Raw genomic sequence first — 18,868 nt, forward strand, 5'->3', positions numbered from 1 at the left:
GAACGTTTTCCATTATTTCTTTAAAAGTATTCTACTCCTATATCTTTCTGTATTTCCTCAGGAAGTTCTATAACTGGAACATTTGTTATTTTGATGCCGTTTCATCAAGCCGGTACATTCTCTTCATTCATTTTGATTCTTTTTTCTTTTTTCTCCTCTCATAATCTGTCTTAATTTAGTCTTTCTTTTGCTCTACCTATTTTTGTGGATATTCTTTATTGCATTTTATATTTCATTTTTATATTTTTTTGCTCCAGAATTTGTTTGATTTTTTTAAAATATAATTTCAATCTCTATTTAATTTCTAGTTTTTATAATTTATTGTCTGTCTGATTACATTGACTTTTTTCTCTGTATTTTCTTCACATTTGCTGAACTTACATAAACAAATTATTTTAAATTCTTTGGCAGTTCTAACATATCTATGTATTTGGTGTTAGCTAGTGGGAGATTATTGTGTTTTTTTGGTGGTACTATGTCTCATTAGTTTTTTTTCTTTTTGTATTCCTTATTGCCTTATTTTGATGTGTGCATATTTGCAGAAGGGACTTATTCAAATGTTTGTAAACTAGTTTTTTCTGGGAAAACTCTTCACCAGTCAGATGATCCAGAGATTCTGGGAAGGCTGTTTGTTGTGGTACAAGGACAGTTTTGCTGCTGGGGTCCTTGGGCAGGTTGGCCTGGTCCCTGAGTCAGCAGAACAGTAGGTCTGATGCTAATTCCATGGCATTGGGCCTGGAGCCTGATCCACTGGTTTAGACTTGTTGATTGGGTCAACAATCAACAAGGGATGGCCCTTGGGTCTGGGTGCACAAGGTTGGAGCTGGAGCCTGTGTCCATGTATTAGGCCATTCTTTGATTCCTATAAAGAAATAACTGAGATTGGGTATTTTATAATGAAAAGAGGTTTCACTGGCTCATTGTTCTGCATGATTTACAGGAAGCATGGTGCTAATGTGTGCTTGAGTTCTCGGGAGGTTTCAGGAAATTTGCAATCTTGGCAGAAGGCAAAGAGAGGCAGAGATGTCACATGGCAAAAGCAGAAGCAAGAGCAGTGGGGGTGGGGAGGTATCACACACTTTTAAATAGCCAGATCTCATGAGAACTCACTATCACAAGAATAGCATCACAGAGATGGTGCTAAACCATTCATGAGAAATCCACCCTCATAATCCAATTACCTCCTACCAGGTAATCCCAATATTAGGGATTACCTAATATTGTAATACCAACATTAGGGATTACAGTTAAACATGAAATTTGGGTGGGAACACATATGCAAACTATATCAGCCCATGAGGTTAGCACGAAGTTTGCAACCACAGGGGCTGAGTTGGTGCTGGGGTTTCTCTTGAACATGAGTCTGTAGGGACTGGCCAAGTATTGGAGTGAGCCTGATTTGTAGGTCTACTGCAATGTGCTTGGAGCCTGAGTCCATGGACACTGACCTGACACTGGAGCAGGCCTGGAGCCTGAATCTGCATATGTATATATCTCCTGAGTTTGCAGAGTCTAGCTTAGAGCCTAGGTCTGCAATGGTGGTCTTGGAGTCTCAGGTCCAGAGGTTGGCCTGGTACCAAGGTCTAGACCCTGGGTCTACTTGAGCAAGTATAACCTGGGTCCTCTGCAGCCTGGGGCCATGGGGACCTCTCTGGTGCCTGCGGCCATCACAGTGCTGGAGCTAACATAGAACATTGGCCTCTGAATCTAGTATGGAGCTTAAGGTCATGGGTACTGGCCTGATACCTGCAATCACTGATGCTGGCCTGGATCCTGAGACCATGGGGTCCAACTGGGTACTAGGAGCAGTCTTGAGCCTAGAGTCACTGAGGTTGGGCAGGCAGTGGGGGCGTTCCAGAGACTGAGGCAGAAGGCAAAGGGAGGCAGAAGGCAAAGGGAGACAGAAGGCACAAGCACTAGCCTGAAGCTGAAAGTGGTCCTGAGCTTTGGACTACTGAGGTCAGCCTGGCGGTGGGTCAGCACAAAGACTGACTGCCAAGCAGTCCTGGAGCATGGGGCTTCAAAATTTGACTTCATTCTAGGTCAGGTCCAGGGGCTCAGTCTATGAGTACTGAACTGGAGTTGGGATCATGATGACCTGCTTAGTGCTGGGTTTTACTGTGGGTGTCTCAGTTTGGGGGTTTGAAATGAAGTTCTGTGTTTATTTCCTTTTTCTTCCCACATGTGTAGGGTATCACTCTTTACACCGTACTGCCTGGGTTAGCAGAGGTGTGACATGGGTAATGTAAACCTGCCCTTTCTATCCTCTTCAATGCATCTTTTTTTATTTCTGTGCTACACTCAGGTATGGTACTGCCATCTCTCATTTGGTTTCCTTAGACTTTATGAAGGTACTCTCATGCATAGTTATTCAAATTGATGTTTCTGTGGTGGTGTCTGTATGGAGAGTCCTACTCCAACGTTTTTCTTATGTCCATATGCCTGATATAAATTTCGTAAAGAAAACCTTGAAAGTCTGTTACAACAATAACAGAGAAGAAATACATCTTTATTATGAAAATACTGTCTCCCTTGCTTTATATATGTGATCATATGAGAGCTTCTTTCCTTATACATTACTCCATGTCCCTGGTCACGTGACTGTGACCCATGCTGAGGCAGCCATTCTAGTTTAAAATGCAACATGTGGTGGTGTGCTCTTTTCTCGTTAATTTGAAACAATGACATCATTAAACTAAACTAGCTAATAGCTGTAGTTTTAGCATTGTAGTTTGAAAAGATGAATCCAAAGCACAGAAATGAGCAAAAGTGAAAAATTACAAATAAAAAGTATTGACGATATTCAATCCCTGACAATATCCACGTTTAACCCCATTCTTGTCCTTCCTGCAATTGTTATATATCAGCTAATACATTTCTCATTGGCCTGTTGGTTAGTTAGATTTGCATTTCTGTCACTTGCAACCAAAACATGTATTAATATAGTAAGTGAAGAAGTAGTATCTATCACTGGAAATAAATACTATTGTAATTCTTTATCAAATTTTACATACCTTACATGACTTATAGATACATTATTTTGCTCTCTATTCTGAATAAAAATGTAATAGCATTAATAAATCTGTTACTCTCAGTTCAAAATATGGCTTCATGATTTCTATCATTAATAATAATAGTAACATTAGAATTGTCCTCCCTGCACCAACCTCTTTTCTTTCCATTCCATCTTTCACATTGCAACAAGGAATAGCTGCAAAAAGCTCAACTCTAATCATATAATCTCTCAAATATCTTTCCTCTAACAAAATAATTATGAGACGCAATAAAAGAAGCAAGTCAAAATGTGTTAGTATCTTAGCATCACATTCAAAGCCCTTGAAAATATAATTATCAAAACTTTAATTATCATTTAAAACTGGACACCACCTCTTTGATCATGCGATCTGCTTGGTTGAAGTTCTTTTCTTCCACTTCTTAATTTATCAGCATTCTGCCCCTACTTTATGTACTAACTTAAATTCTCCTTCACCTGTGACACCTTTTTTCCAAAACTGATATCAAAATTAATCTAAGTTATTTGAATTTATATCTATTTGATTTTATTTATGTTATGGACTCATGCCAATATTACTAATATTTTCATTAACAATTTACATTTTTGTGTCTATAAATAGACAATAAGGCTAAACATCATCAGATACCTTTCCAAAATTACTAAAATATAGATGTAAATATTTGTTGGATGGAATTAATATTTGATAAGTTTACTGCTTTATGCTAGTGCTAAGTCAACACAGGTTGTCATTTTTAATATGCATTATAATCTCAGTTTGACTTCTCTTTATTTCTGATCTCAGAAAATATGTTACTTATCGCACACCATGCGAAGCAAAATGAAACCTATATAAAAAATTGAAGTTCAAAAGGTGATTTTTAAAGTTCCATTTAACAGCATAACAGTTTGAGTTTAAAAAATGTCATCTCTTTATAAAAAAATATGAGATTCAACAGGACAGAAGCCTTTGCCTTAAAAATATATATATATACATTGCCAAGGAACAAAAGAGAAGTGGATACCCATTAGAGTAAATTACGATGTTGTAAACAAACAAAATTAACATTTTAGATTGAAATTATTAGAATTCATGTTCACAGTTAAACTGGGAGGTTTTAGAAATATTGTAAATGTATGACTCTTTAAGTGAAAGGTGACAGTTCTGTATCATCCACTTTATGTTAAAAAGAAAGGATCTGTGAAGCACTGTAAACAGTAAGTTAGAGGGATTCCACGAAATATTACTGAATATTCAGCCTAAGTTATAGGGTAGTCTCAAAAGTGATGTGCTATATGCCGTTTGAAACACTGAAGAGGAACAGACAAGTCTTCATTACTGAAACTACTGGAATAAGTGTATATGTGTTTGTGTATATGTGTATGTTTGCAACTAATTTTTTTACAGGACCAAAGAAAATTTAAGTGGATAAGATTGAGTGTACAGAGTATTGTTAGTTGAAATTTTCCAAAGTATTTTTTAAAAGTTAAATACAAAGGAAGCAACTGCATTGTTTTATTTGTAACAGATAGCTTTTCAACTTCTTAGCCAGAACATTGGTGACATCATTTTGCACCTAAAAGTCATTTAAGACCACATGTGAGAACATTCTATACATTATTGACTCCTAAAAGTTAAGATTGGATACATTCACTTTCATAATACATGTTAACCACCTATAAAAGAAACAGCCACAAACTATCATGTTTATTGTTTTTTAGTGGAATGTTTAAAATTGTTGTGAGACATAATACACAAATCTTTCTCTTTTTTTTCTTCATTAGTCAGCATTCATGTTTTATTAAGTATTAGGAATTGTGTTAGGAAATAATAGAAAACAGAAATTGAACACTATAGAGTCATCTGACAAGTTCCAATTTATGTTCCAAAGGATTATACTTAAATTATATTTAATATGATTTTCCAAAACTTGGATGAAATGTATTTTTCCTCTTTTTTTTTTTTTAGAAACAGAGTCTTGCACTGTTACTGAGGCTAATCTCACCTCAAACTTCTGGTCTTAAATAATCCTCCTCCCTCAGCCTCCCAAGTAGCAGGAATTACAGGCATGAGCCATCATGCCCAGCCTGAAGTGCATTTTTATATGTTAGGAACAATTATAAAATGGCAGTTAGTTGATGGAATAATTTCATATAAATCCTATTATCTAATAATCCAGTAATGCAATATAATCTATTTATATATCAGATAAATGTAGACCAAGCAAATCTAATTATAAAATCTAATTAATCATCTAACCCAATATATAATCTAATTACCTAATCTCTACTACATATGAATTTTATGTTTAAGTAGAAAAATTACAACTTTAATTCCTGTAATAATCTCAAGGCAGTAGAAACAAAACTCTGTTATCTCATGTCTTGGGTTAATTTCTTCCTATCTCCTCAGTGTATTTTCTCTCTTGTCTTGTGTCCATCATTATTCATTCATTCATTCATTCAGCATACATAAATCATATTATACTATGTGACAGTGGTGGGTGCACATGATACAGAAGTAAACAAGCTAGACAAAGAGATATGTTCTTGTGTATAGCAATAGAAAAATGTTCGAATGAGTAAATAACATATGCATGTATATAAATAAGTTCTGATCGTGACAAATGATATAAAGTAAGTAAAATAATAGATTTGAATGTTGAGTGACATAAATTGGCTTTTTTGATTGTACATTCAGGTTAAAAATTTATACTTTACTCTGAGGGCAAGGGAAGCCAATAAAGAGTTTAAAGTGGAGGAATAACGTAATGTGAGTTGTGTTATTAAATGATTAGTCTGTCTGCTGTATACAGGATACATTGTAAGGCCAAGAACATAAGTAGGGAGAGCATACAGACGGTTTTTGCAGTAAACTAGGATCAGCTTGGTAGCAATTGAGAGAGATAAAACTGTACTCAACTACCAAAAGTATATTGGTTGACAACAAAAATTTTTCTACTCTGTCGTGTATAACATTCAAGAAATTCTCTGAGGCCGGGCGCAGTGGCTCACGCCTGTAATCCCAGCACTGTGGGATTAATATCTATGGATATTAAGAGGATAATATATAATGATCACAATTAATTTTATATTAAAAACCAGAAAACTTACATTAAATTGATAAATTCTTAAAGACACAAACTACTAAACTCAATCAATAAGTGGATAGCCTGAATACAAATGTGTCTATTCAGATATCAAATTCATGGTGCCATGATTCGTCTCCTCCAAAACTTATGTTGAAATTTAATTGCCATTGTGATGGTATTATGAGGTGGGACCTCTAAGAGGAGTTTGGGTGATGAGGATTTCACCTTCATGAGTAGGTTGATACAGTTATGGCAAAAGTGGGTTTGCACGCTCTTTCTCTGTCTCTCTTGCCCTCTCTATTTTTTTTATTATGTGATGCCTTCTGTCATATTTTGATGTAGCAAAATGGCCCTTGCAGATTCCATCCTCTTGATCTTGGACTTCCTGCACTCCAGAAATGTAAGAAATAAATGCGTGCTAATTATAAATTATCCAGTCTGTGGTATTTTGTTATAGCAGCATAAAAAAGACTAAAATATTTCATTGAAAGCCTTCCCACGAGGAAAATTGTAGGTCAAGATGGTTTACTGGTGAACACTACCTAATATTTAGGGAGGAATAATATAAATTTATACAAACTCTTACAGAAAATTAAAGAGAATATAAACAATATAAAGAGAATATAATACAAATTATTCTCTGATGCCAGAATTACCATGATGTGATACCAAAGACATTATAAGAAAAGTACAACTTATTATCCCACATGAGCATAGATGCAAATAATGTAAACAAAATTCTAAGAATCTCTCTCTATATCATATATATAATATAATATTATATCTCTCTATATAATATAATATATATCTCTATATATTATATATCTATATATAATATATAATATCTATCTCTTTGTATATTATATATGTAATATTATCTATCTTTCTATATGTAATATTATGTATCTTTGTATATGTAATATTATATATATATAATATTATCTTTATATATATATAATCTCAACACTGAGCAGGGTTCATCCCACAAATGTAAGTTGCATTAACTTTCAAAAATAATCAGAGGAATTTGTTATATTAACAAACCGCAAAAGAAAATCATTATAATTGTCTCAATAATCCTGAGAAAGCATTTGAAAAAATCCAGTATCTTAAAATAATATTCCCTCAGAGATGAAAATGGACATCACTGAAACATTTGGTCTAACATTATACTTAAAGATGCAAATCTATAACCTTCTTCATAAGGTCAATAATAACTTCAGGATGTCAGCTCTCACTGTTTAATGTTGCACCAGAGATTCTATCCAGTGCACTAGAAAGAAAGTATAACACCTATCTACAGTAATGCATCCAAATGGGAAAGGAAAATCTAATACTTTCTTTTTTTGAAGAAAACAATTTGGCAATGTAGAAAAATAAATATATACAAAGCTTCAAGAACTAGTGTTTAGTAACATCGATATGGTAGTAACAAAGATAAACAATTCAAATTAAAGATACAATGCTTTTTTTTTTTGAGATGGGGTCTCACTCTGTCACCCAAGCTGGAGCACAATGGGGCGATCTCAGCTCACTACAACCTCTGCCTCCTGGGTTCAAGTGATTCTCCTGCCTCAGCCTTCCAAGTAGCTGGGACTACAGGCATGTGCCATCACATCTGGCTCATTTTTGTATTTTTAGTAGAGATGGGGTGTCGCCATGTTGGCCTGGCTGGTCTTGAGCGCCTGGCCTCAGGTGATCCTCCTGCCTTGGCTTCCCAAAGTGCTAAGATTACAGGCATGAGCCACTGCACCCAACCTATAATGCCATTTTTAATGATGTAAAGTATAAATTACTTAGAAATAAATTTAACAAAAAATATGAAATACTAGGACATTGCCATCTATACAACAATGTTAATAGCAATTAAGATACAATTAAATGGAAAAAAATCATGTTAAAGGGTCAAAGATTAAATGTTGCTTGTGTGTGCGTGCGTATGTGTGTGTGTGATAGATTCAATAAAATCAACATCAAAATTCCTGATTTTAGCTTTTATTATAAAGCTCCAGTAATTAAGAGAAAAAGATATCAGAGCTAACTTGAGAATACAGATTAATGAAAAGGAGTAATGCCCAAAATAGACGTACACATATATGGACACATGTTTTGCAAACCGTGTGCAAAGAAAATTTGATAAAGACAGCTTTTACCAAATAGTTTTAGAACAGTATATTTTGTCAAATTCTACTAAAAAACAAACAAACAAAAACAGTTAACTCATAATAAATCATAGACCTGATTATAAAAATTCAAACTATAAAAATGTTAGAGGAAAACACAGAAAATCTTTTTTTCCTCAACTTAGACAATGATTCTTCCATATGACCTCAAAAACACAATTTATAAAAACAATATGTGACCAATGGGGTTTTATTAACATTTTTAAAATGTAGTCTTTAAAAATACTATTAGGAGATGGAAAAGATAAGCCACAATCTGAGAAAAAAAAAGTGAAATCATTATCTGATTATCAATTCATGCAGCGAAGGATGAAGAACTCTCAACAATGGATAACTACTGGAAGTGTCCTGAGAGGAACTCTGAGGATCTATTCCCCAATAAAACAACCATGACTGAGATACATTATATTAAAAAACCCAATCATTTAATAATCACTGGAAATTTTCATAAGGACAAACACCAAATGAGGAAACATTTATTCAACAAAACATTTTAAAACTCAGTAAGAATATCCAGAATGTGGCATTCAAGCCATGACATGCTCCTTTTACCCCCATCACCAAGCTCAGTGTGGAGTAACCTCTATTATAGGTGGATGTGGTTGGGAAGACAGGATTCTCTTTCTGCTTAGATTTCTGTCCAATGCCATGATATCTCCTTAAGGGTGGTAGACCACAAATTGTTCTCACCTTCCTTCCCCCAGCTTGATGCTGCAAAAGCCAATGTCTAGATTAGTGCAGTCAAAACATCAAGGGATCCATTCAGTTCCCTTTTGTTGGGTGTGAAAGGCAGAGTATATTTGGGTCCTGATTGTGCTTGCCCCAGCTCACTGCTGGGGTGGAGGCTCAATGCCAGGAGAGGCCAATCAAGGAGGCCATTGGTTACTACGTGCTCCCAAGACCCTGCTTGTAAAATATGGGTGTCAGTCAAAGAGAAGTGACCCACTGTCTGTGTACTCAGTTCTAGAGCATCTACTAAAAAATTTTGTCCTAGAGAAAAGGCAAACTTTAAGACCGGACACCTCCATAACTATCCCCGCAGTAACTGAGTTTGTTTGTTTGTTTGTTTGAGATGGAGTTTCACTCCTTTTGCCCAGGCTGGAGTGAAATGGCGTGATCTCGGCTCATCAAAACCTCCTCCTCCGGGGTTCAAGTGATTCTTCTGCTACAGCCTCCCAAACAGCTGGGATTATAGGCACACACCACCACAGCTGACTAATTTCATATTTTTAGTAGACATGGGGTTTCATCATGTTGGCCAGGCTGGTCTTGAACTCCTGACCTCCAGTAATCCACTCACCTCAGCCTCCAAAAGTGCTAGGATTACAGGCGTGAGCCACCAAGCCTGGCCAGGAACTGAATTTATTTAAAACAGCATGTGAGGAAATTCAAGCCTAAGATCATTCTTAAAATCTCAGAAACTGAGCCTTCTGAGGAATAACTATCAGAGGCTTCACACTGTTTAGGATTTAGATGTTACTAAAATACCAGCAAAGTCACTAAAGAAATAGGCATGCAAGTAACACAGCAACAACCCATGGAAGAAAGAGTGGAATCAGTACTCAGAGGTGCTAAAATATTTAAGTAAATGTCAATTTTTCACAAGTTATTAGGCATGCAAAGAAATAGACAAGTGGAATCTATAGCCAGGAATTAAAGCAGGTAACAGAAATTTTTTTGGTGAGAGAGCCTAATTATCAGACTTATCAAAGGTCTTTAAAAACAGCCAGTTTAAATATTTTCAAAGAAATAAAGCAAACCATACTTAAAGAATTAAAGGAAGGTGTGATGAAAATATCTCATTAAATGTAGACTATTAACAAAAAATGATTATTAAAAAAGGAAACATGGAAATTTTGAATTAAAACTATATTAGCTAAAATTTAAATTTTCAATAAAGAGTATCAACAGTAAATTACATTGGAAGAAGAAAGAATCAGCAAACATGAAAATAGAAATTATGGTAGCAAAAGAACAGAGAGAAAAAACTAATAATGAAGAAATCCTCAGTAATATATGAGGCAACATTGATCACTCCAACAAAGTGAAAAAGGAGTGTATGAGGAGAAAACAGAAAAAGAGGATTGGAAAACATACTTGAAGCAATAATAGCTGAAAACTTCCCAAATTTAATAAAAAACATTAAGAATCCAAAAACTTCAATAGACTTGTTATAGGATAAACACCAGTAGATTCACACCCAGCCACACTGCAGTAAAAATGTTGAAGACATGGACAAAAGAGAAAATCTTGAATTCATTAGAGAAAAACACTTTATATATGAGAAAAACCTAGTAAGATTAATAACAAAGTTCTCATAAAAAAATTAGAGGCAAGAAGGCAATAACTTGACATACTCAAAGTAGTGGGAAAAAAAAAAAAAGAAAAAGCAACAAGTCAACCAAAATTACCTTTCAAAAATATTGGCAGATGAACACAGTCCTCATTTCTAAAAACAACAACAACAACAAAAGAAAATAAGAATAGAGAAACTGACATCATAAGAAAATAAAACTATAAACTAATATATCTTATGCAGATAGATTTAAATGTCTTACACAAAATTGGGTGGAGACAACTCCATTAACATTCACATGCCAAAGACTAAAGTTAGGCCTATTCCTCACATTACACAGAAAATTAATTCAAAGTAAATCATAGACATAATTGTAAGAAGTAAACTTATAAAAATCTTTGAAAAACACATTTGAGTAACTTTCTTAACTTTGGTGTCTTAGATATGACACCAAAAGCACAGCAATAAAAGGAAAAATAAATTGGACTTCATCAGAATTAAAAAGTATTTTGCTCCAACACACACTATCAAGAAAAGGAAGAGACAACACATAGAATGGGAGAAAGTATTTGCACATTATATAAGCAAATGGTATGCTTTAGTCAAGTGGACCTATTATAATGAAAATGCCATAGACTGAGTGACTTAAACAACAAAATTTTATTTTTCACAATTCTGGAAGCTGGAAGTCCAAGGTTTAAGTGCCTGCACTTCTGTTTCCTAATGTGTAGATGGTTCTTTTCTCCATGAACCTTTACATGGCATAGTGAGAGAGCTCTCTCATGTCTACTTCTATGATCCAAAATCCCATTTACAAACTTTATGACCTAATTACCTCCCAAAGACTCTACTTTCTAATATCATTCAATACCATTGGTGGTTAGAATATTAACACATGACTTTTGAGAGACACAAACTTTCTGTCCATAGAAAGAGATTTTATCTAGAATGTGTAAGATTCTCACAACTCAATAATAAAAACACAAATAATCCAGTAAAATGAACAAAAAGGGTGTTAGATATTTCTCCAAAGCAGATATAAAATTGGACTGTTCTGTAACAAATAAAATATTTTCTACACAATTTGCCTTTAGTGAAATACAACTCAAAACCACAGTGAGATATTACTTTAGTCTCACTAGAATGGCTAAAATAAAAAAGACAGTTAAAACAAGTATTGGTGAATATGAGGAACATTTCAACTCTTCATAAACTGCTACTGGAAATATATATTGGTGGAGCTAATTTGGAAAACAGTCTGACAGTTTCTCAAAAACTTATAGAGCTATCATATGTTCTAGGAATTTAGGCCCAAGAGAAGTGAAAACATATGTTCACTTAAAAACTTGTGTATGGAAGTTCATAGTAGCTCTAGTCATAATAGTACCAATGTGGAAACAATATAAATGTTTATCAACTAATTGATTAATAAAATGTGGTATATCATTACAATGGAATATTTTCAATTATAAAAAGAAAAGAAGTGATGATACATAGTGATCATTATTTTCATAATGATTTACCTGGGAGGCTGAGATGGGGGGATTACTTTAGCTTAGGATTTTAAGGGCACAGTGAGCTATGATCGTTTTACTGTAGTCTAGCCTGGATGACAAAGCAAGACCCTGTCTCAAAAATTTATTATTTAATAATGATTTAACTAGTTTTTGGAAGTCACTACCAATGAATGTGGGGTTTGTTTTGGGGGTGATGAAAATATTCTAAAGTCAGCTATAGTGATGGTTGCCCAACACAGTGAATATACAAAAAAAAAAAAAAAAAAATCAATCGTACAGCTTAAGAGGGTGGGTTGTGTGATATGTGAATTATATCTCAACACAGCTGTTATATTAAAAGAAACTCAACAAAAAGAAAATAAACCAGTAAATGTCTGGCAAAACATTTTAACAGGCACATAGCCAAAAAAGTAACAGGCACATAGCCAAAGAAGATACAGATATAGCAATTAAGCACATGATATGATGTTCCATATCATTAGTCATTAGGGAAATGCAAATTAAGACCACAATGAAATATCATTACCTATCCATTAAAACGTATAAAGTTAGATAGACCTGGTGAGACTGAAGGGGGACTCAAACTTTTACAGTGCTGCAGGGAGTGTAAATTAGAACATCAACTTCGAAAGCCAACTTGTCAGTTTCTGAAAAAGTTAAACAAATGTACTATATGGTCTAACCATTCTACCCCAGGCATTTACCCAAAAGAAATGAAACATATCTATCCATACAATGAGCTGTGTACCAATGTTCGTAACAGCTTAATTTATCATAGCAAAAAAAAAAAAAAAAAAAAAAGAAAAAACTACCTAAATGCCCATCAATAGCCAAGACGTAGTCCAGACCAGGTTTATCAACAAGCTTGTTATATTTACACAGTAGAATGCTACTCAGCAATAGAACGGAATAAACTATTCAAATACATGAGAACACTGATGAAATCTCAAAATTAGTATATTTATATGTGAAAATAACAAGACAAAAAAGAGCACGCAGTGTATAATTATTTTTTTTATGTTCTAGGAAATTTAAATTAATATGTAATGACAGAAAGAAAATTAGTACTTTACTGAAGGCAGTTTGGGTGGAAGCGGTAGTAAATGGGGGGAGGGATTGGAAAGGAACATGAAAATTTTGGCGAGTAATGTATGTGTTTATTATCTAACTTTGTAGCTAGCTGGTTTCAGGCATGCATACATTTGTCAAAACTTATCAGATTGTACATTTTAAATGTGTAGTGTATGTTAATAATTTTTCTTTTTAAAATGAGGGTCTAATTCAACCATTATGCTCGTCAATTAGAATATTATTATACTGACAGAACAACATGGATGATCAGAAATTACGGATTATGAGCACATCATTACTCTTAAATATAAAAATGCAGAGAACTTCGTAATACATCATTTTAAAAATATCACCTTGGCCGGGCTCGGTGGCTCATGCCTGTAATCCCAGCACTTTGGGAAGCCAAGGCGGGCGGATCACAAGGTCAGGAGATCCAGACCATCCTGGCTAACATGGTAAAACCCCGTCTCTACTAAAAATACAAAAAAATAACAGGGCGTGGCAGCGGGCGCCTGTAGTCCCAGCTACTCGGGAGGCTGAGGCAGGAGAACAGCATGAACCCAGGAGGCAGAGCTTGCAGTGAGCCGAGATCACGCCACTGCACTCCAGCCTGAGCGACAGAGCGAGACTCTGTCTCAAAAAAAAAAAAGAAAAAAAAAATTCCTTTACTGCTCATTTGGCCTTTCTACACTAAATACTATCTGAATCTGGTATAACAGAGATGACTGCTAGCTTACGTCTAAACAATTATCTTTGTCAAGTAAGAACCTCATCAAACAAGCAGTCAAGTGCAAATACAATATATATAATTTTTAATCTTTCCACCTGAATTCACCAATTCCATAATTTTTTTCAATTCATTTTTAGTGGTTTTTAATTCAAAAACATTATAAAATCTTCAACATGATGGTTGAAAAAGCTCTAAATGTCTATAAGCATTTTCTTATTTATGAAATGAATCATAGGCGTTTAGAATACTGAGAGTGTCTTTAGCTGTAAATCTCTGGTTACTGAGTGCCATTTGAGTACTCAAAAACAATATTAAACAAGGTATATATTAAAAAAAAACTACTGCAGTTTTAAAAATACATTTCAAGCACTATGTAATTAAGATGTAATTTAACACATAATATATTTATTCTTTGCATTAATATTTAAGGAGTTAACATATATTACATTAAGCTCTGGAAAGCAAATATTAGCTGAGTTTGCCCTGACTTTCAAGGTAGGAACATAGTTGGCTCAATTCCCATTACCTCACAATCAGAATGAAATGGATGTCTTCTGCAAGATATTTGTTAATTGCCACAAATTTACAAAATCATGGTCACCTCTCCATCCAATTTCCTGTTCCCAGTCCACCTACCAATATCTAATATCCCATGGCTTTTAATCTCCTTATTCAGGCTTTGAATCAGACAAAAGCCAAACTCATTTTCTTTAAGCTTTTCAAAATAACTGTCAAATAAAACAAAAGTGTCTTATTAGACAGCTCTCCTCTTAAAGTTGTCTCGCACTCTGCCATCCAGAGTTTCTCACTGGGAAGCTTTCTGAAGGCTCCAGCTTCCTGCCATGTGCATTAATTTATCTGGAATTCTACATTATCGTTTTCATGGCGTCGAAAATTCTTTGCCATCTCTGAACCAGAGATTTGAATTTCTGGCGGTATGTGACTCAAAGGTATTGTGCCTTAGATTCACCTAGTATATGCTAAATTTATCTAAATGTTAGAGGTGCGGGTATTGCTTACAAATCTCTTACTTGTGACAGTCCCTGGAAAGTAGTAGCAAATAAGTGAACATATTCATCAACTAGCCACCTGACTTGAAGATAACTTAATTAGGGGTAAGTAAACGCCTTCTCCTTGAGATTTGGGGACACTACCTTATATAGGTGAGTCACCTTTCATGAGCTCTCCTATTCTGAGCAGCAATTTCCAGCATACTGCATTCCTGTGCTGTTTCTTAAAGAGAGCAATAATGGCTTACTGTCTCTCTTCTTCCTCAATTAACTTCCTGAAAGAAAGTGCTTTATTATATTATGCTTTTCCCAAAATGACACTCTTCAGAGCTTCTGTGGTAACTTACTCAGATCCTTCCTGTTTTTCCTTTCTTCATTTAATGGTATGCATCTCCATTCTTTTTTTTTTTTTGCAGTACACATTATATTAATATCCATGAAGCAACATCTGCGCCTTCTTCTTACTGCTTAGTTAAACATTTAGAAATCTGAAATCTGATTCTCCTTTACTCAACCTACAAGCTCATACATATTTAAGAGCTGTTATACAAATGGTAACATACTCTGAAACACTTGAAATTGTAAACTATTAATGACTTTTAGAGGATAACCTCAGAAATTTCAAATAATATACTTGATTTCTATGCATCTGACACCTTTCATTTCTTTTTAAAAATTTCTACATCTTGCTATGGTAAAATGACTACTATTGTAAATCTATAGTTCCCATTCACTCTCTTGCATTTGTTGAAGCTACTTCCAGTAATTCTTTCAGACGTAATCTCTACTATAATGAAATGTCCCAACATATGAGACTGCTCTCTTTCAGAATCACTCTTAGCTAAAACAAGCTTGTAACCACTCATATATTTGGGCATATCTTTTTGATGTTGAGTTACATAAAAACACGTAGACCATTTATTTGCCTGTAATATTAAAAAAATGAATATATGTACTGTTAAAAGTTTATGCCATAATTTTGGTATTCCCTTCTTGTCTAAAAGATAAGGGTTGAAAATGCAATCTCAGACTCAAAATGATTTCAGATAGCTATCTATGAATATAATGTAATGTTAAATCAAGAGCCATGTTTTAATACCCTGTACCATTCTTTTACAAATAGGTATTTTGAAGATGCATGCATGGTTGCTTCAATTATTAAGATAATCATTGGTTCAAGACACAGATTGGGCTGCACATAAACTCATAAGCACTTGAAATCTATTCTTCAGATGTAATTTAAAATGAAATTCCTGGTCACTTTCATCTTTGAGATTTATTTTAAAACAATCTAGACTCCTTATTATCCCTTGCTCTGAAGCCTGGTCCTTTTCCAGGGCCACTGCACATTCTAGGGAAGACAAGGGAGAAGAACTTGGAACAAAGTATATTTACTTTCATTCCCATATGGAGACAAGAGAGTTGAATGTGAAACAGATTATATAATCTTTCTTTCTAATATCCTTTTCCCTATGGCTTTTTCCATAGGACATTGTAGTTTTTCCTAAAATGGTGAAGATATCCTATTAAATGTGGGATCATGCTTTTTATTTGCTTTGGCCCCTAAAATAATGAATAGGTAATAGTGATGGTATACCAGTTTCCACTCTACACCTTAAGAATTATGACATGTTTTTCTTCGCTTTTTCACATTTTCACTATCATCTTTAAAAACATGTGCCCAAACTAGCTCACTGATCCAGAAGGATGAAACACACTTCAAGTACAAACAAGTAAGTCTGCATCAACTAAGCACTGCTTATACACAAGAAGCAAATATTAAATTATGTATGCCACTGAGATTCTGTGGTTGTTTTAATCAGTAATTTTATGCCAGTAATTAATTGTACTAATTGAACTAACCACTCAAAACTAGGCAAAGAACGTAACCCCTGTAATCGTGTTTTCCCACACAACACTCATACAAAATATTTATTTGTATGTATTAGATATTACTGAAGGTTTGGGGGAAATATACAGGATCATAATGGTTTCCAATATCAAAATTCTCTTTTTTTTATTTTTTTTATTTTATTATTGTTATACTTTAAGTTTTAGGGTACATGTGCACAATGTGCAGGTTAGTTACATATGTATACATGTGCCATGCTGGTGTGCTGCACCCATTAACTCGTCATTTAGCATTAGGTATATCTCCTAAAGCTATCCCTCTCCCCTCCCCCCACCCCACAACAGTCCCCAGAGTGTGATGTTCTCCAAATTCTTGAAAGTGAAACTATTGTCAAGTCCTTCAGCCATCTTACCATGAAGTTCTCATTATCTATTTTCCCAGTGCTTTCCCTTCTGAAGTGGCTCTGCCATTGAACAAGAAATTAATCTGCTTCTACATTCTCCATTCCTCTGTGGCTTTCATTCCTCTTTCTAATTTATCATATAAGTGAACTTAAAAATCTAGAAGACAACCTAGGTAATACCATTGAAGACATAGGTATGCGTAAAGATTTCACAATGAAGATGCCAAAAGCAATCGCAACAAAAGCAAAGATTGATAAATGTGATCTAATTGAACTAAAGAACTTCTGTACAGCAAAAGAAACTATCAATGGAGTAAACAGACAACCTACAGAATGGGAGAAAAATTTTGTGAACTATGCACCTGAAAAAGGTCTAATATCCGACATCTACAAGGAACTTAAACAAATTTATATATATATATATACAAACAACCCTATTAAAATGTGGGTAAAGGATATGAACAGACACTTCTCAAAAGAAGACATACATGCAGCCAACAAACATATGAAAAAAAGCTTAAAATCACTGACCATCAGAGAAATGCGAATCAAAGTCACAGTGAGATACCATCTCACACCAGTCAGATTGGGTATTATTAAAAAGTCAAAAAATAACAAACGCTGGTGAGGCTATGGAGAAAAAGGAATGCTTATACATTGTTGGTGGGAGTGTAAATTAGTTCAACCATTTCAGAAGACATTATGGCAATTCCATAAAGACCAAAAGACAGAAACACCATTCAATCCAGCAATTTCATTACTGGTTATACACCCAAAGGAATATAAATTATTCTATTTTAAAGATATATGCACACATATGTTTATTGCAGCACTATTCACAATAGCAAAGACATGGAATCAACCTAAATGCCCATCAATGATAGATTGAATAAAGAAAATATGTTACATATACACCATAGAATACTATACAGCCATAAAAAGAATGCAATCATGTGCTTTGCAGGGATACAGATACAGCTTGGGAACATTGTCTTTAGCAAACTAATGCAGGAACAGAAAATCAAATACTGCATGTTCTCACTTGTAAGTGGGAGTGAATGATGAGAACACATGGACTCATGAGGGAGAACAACACACATTGGGCTCTGTCGGAGGGTAGAGGGTGGGAGGAGGGAGAGGATCTGGAAAAATAACTAATGGATACCAGGATTAATACCTGGTGATGAAAAAATCTTTCCAACAAACCTCCATGACACACGCTTACCTATGTAACAAACTTGTACATGTATCCCTGAGCTTAAAAGTTAAAAAAATAAAATAAAATAACCCTGTACTCTTCAACCGTGGGTTTCTGTTTACAGACATTATGTTGGGATCTGCTGAACAGAATCAGTTAATCAGAGTCATCACTTCATGTGTAAAAGAACTGTAAAATTTGGCAATATAAATATTTCCTCCGCTTTTAGATTCTGGTAGATGAAAGTGAGCAAAAAAACATATTTATTTTGCCACAAACAAAATCATGTATTCATCGTTTGAAGGTAGAACCTGCCATAATCATTTTTATTGTAACTAATAACTTTTTCTCCTACATTAATACAACAACTGATCTGTATGTTCCAATTTATTATTGACAAGTTGTGATGAGCAAGGTCCTCTGTAATTGGAATAAACACCTACTGTTATATGTTTTGAAGTATTTTGAAAATTAGGCATGTTCCAAATTATTCCAAAGGGAAA

Source organism: Pongo pygmaeus, chromosome 14 (assembly GCF_028885625.2).
Source record: "Pongo pygmaeus isolate AG05252 chromosome 14, NHGRI_mPonPyg2-v2.0_pri, whole genome shotgun sequence".
Classification (NCBI taxonomy): Eukaryota; Metazoa; Chordata; class Mammalia; order Primates; family Hominidae; genus Pongo; species Pongo pygmaeus.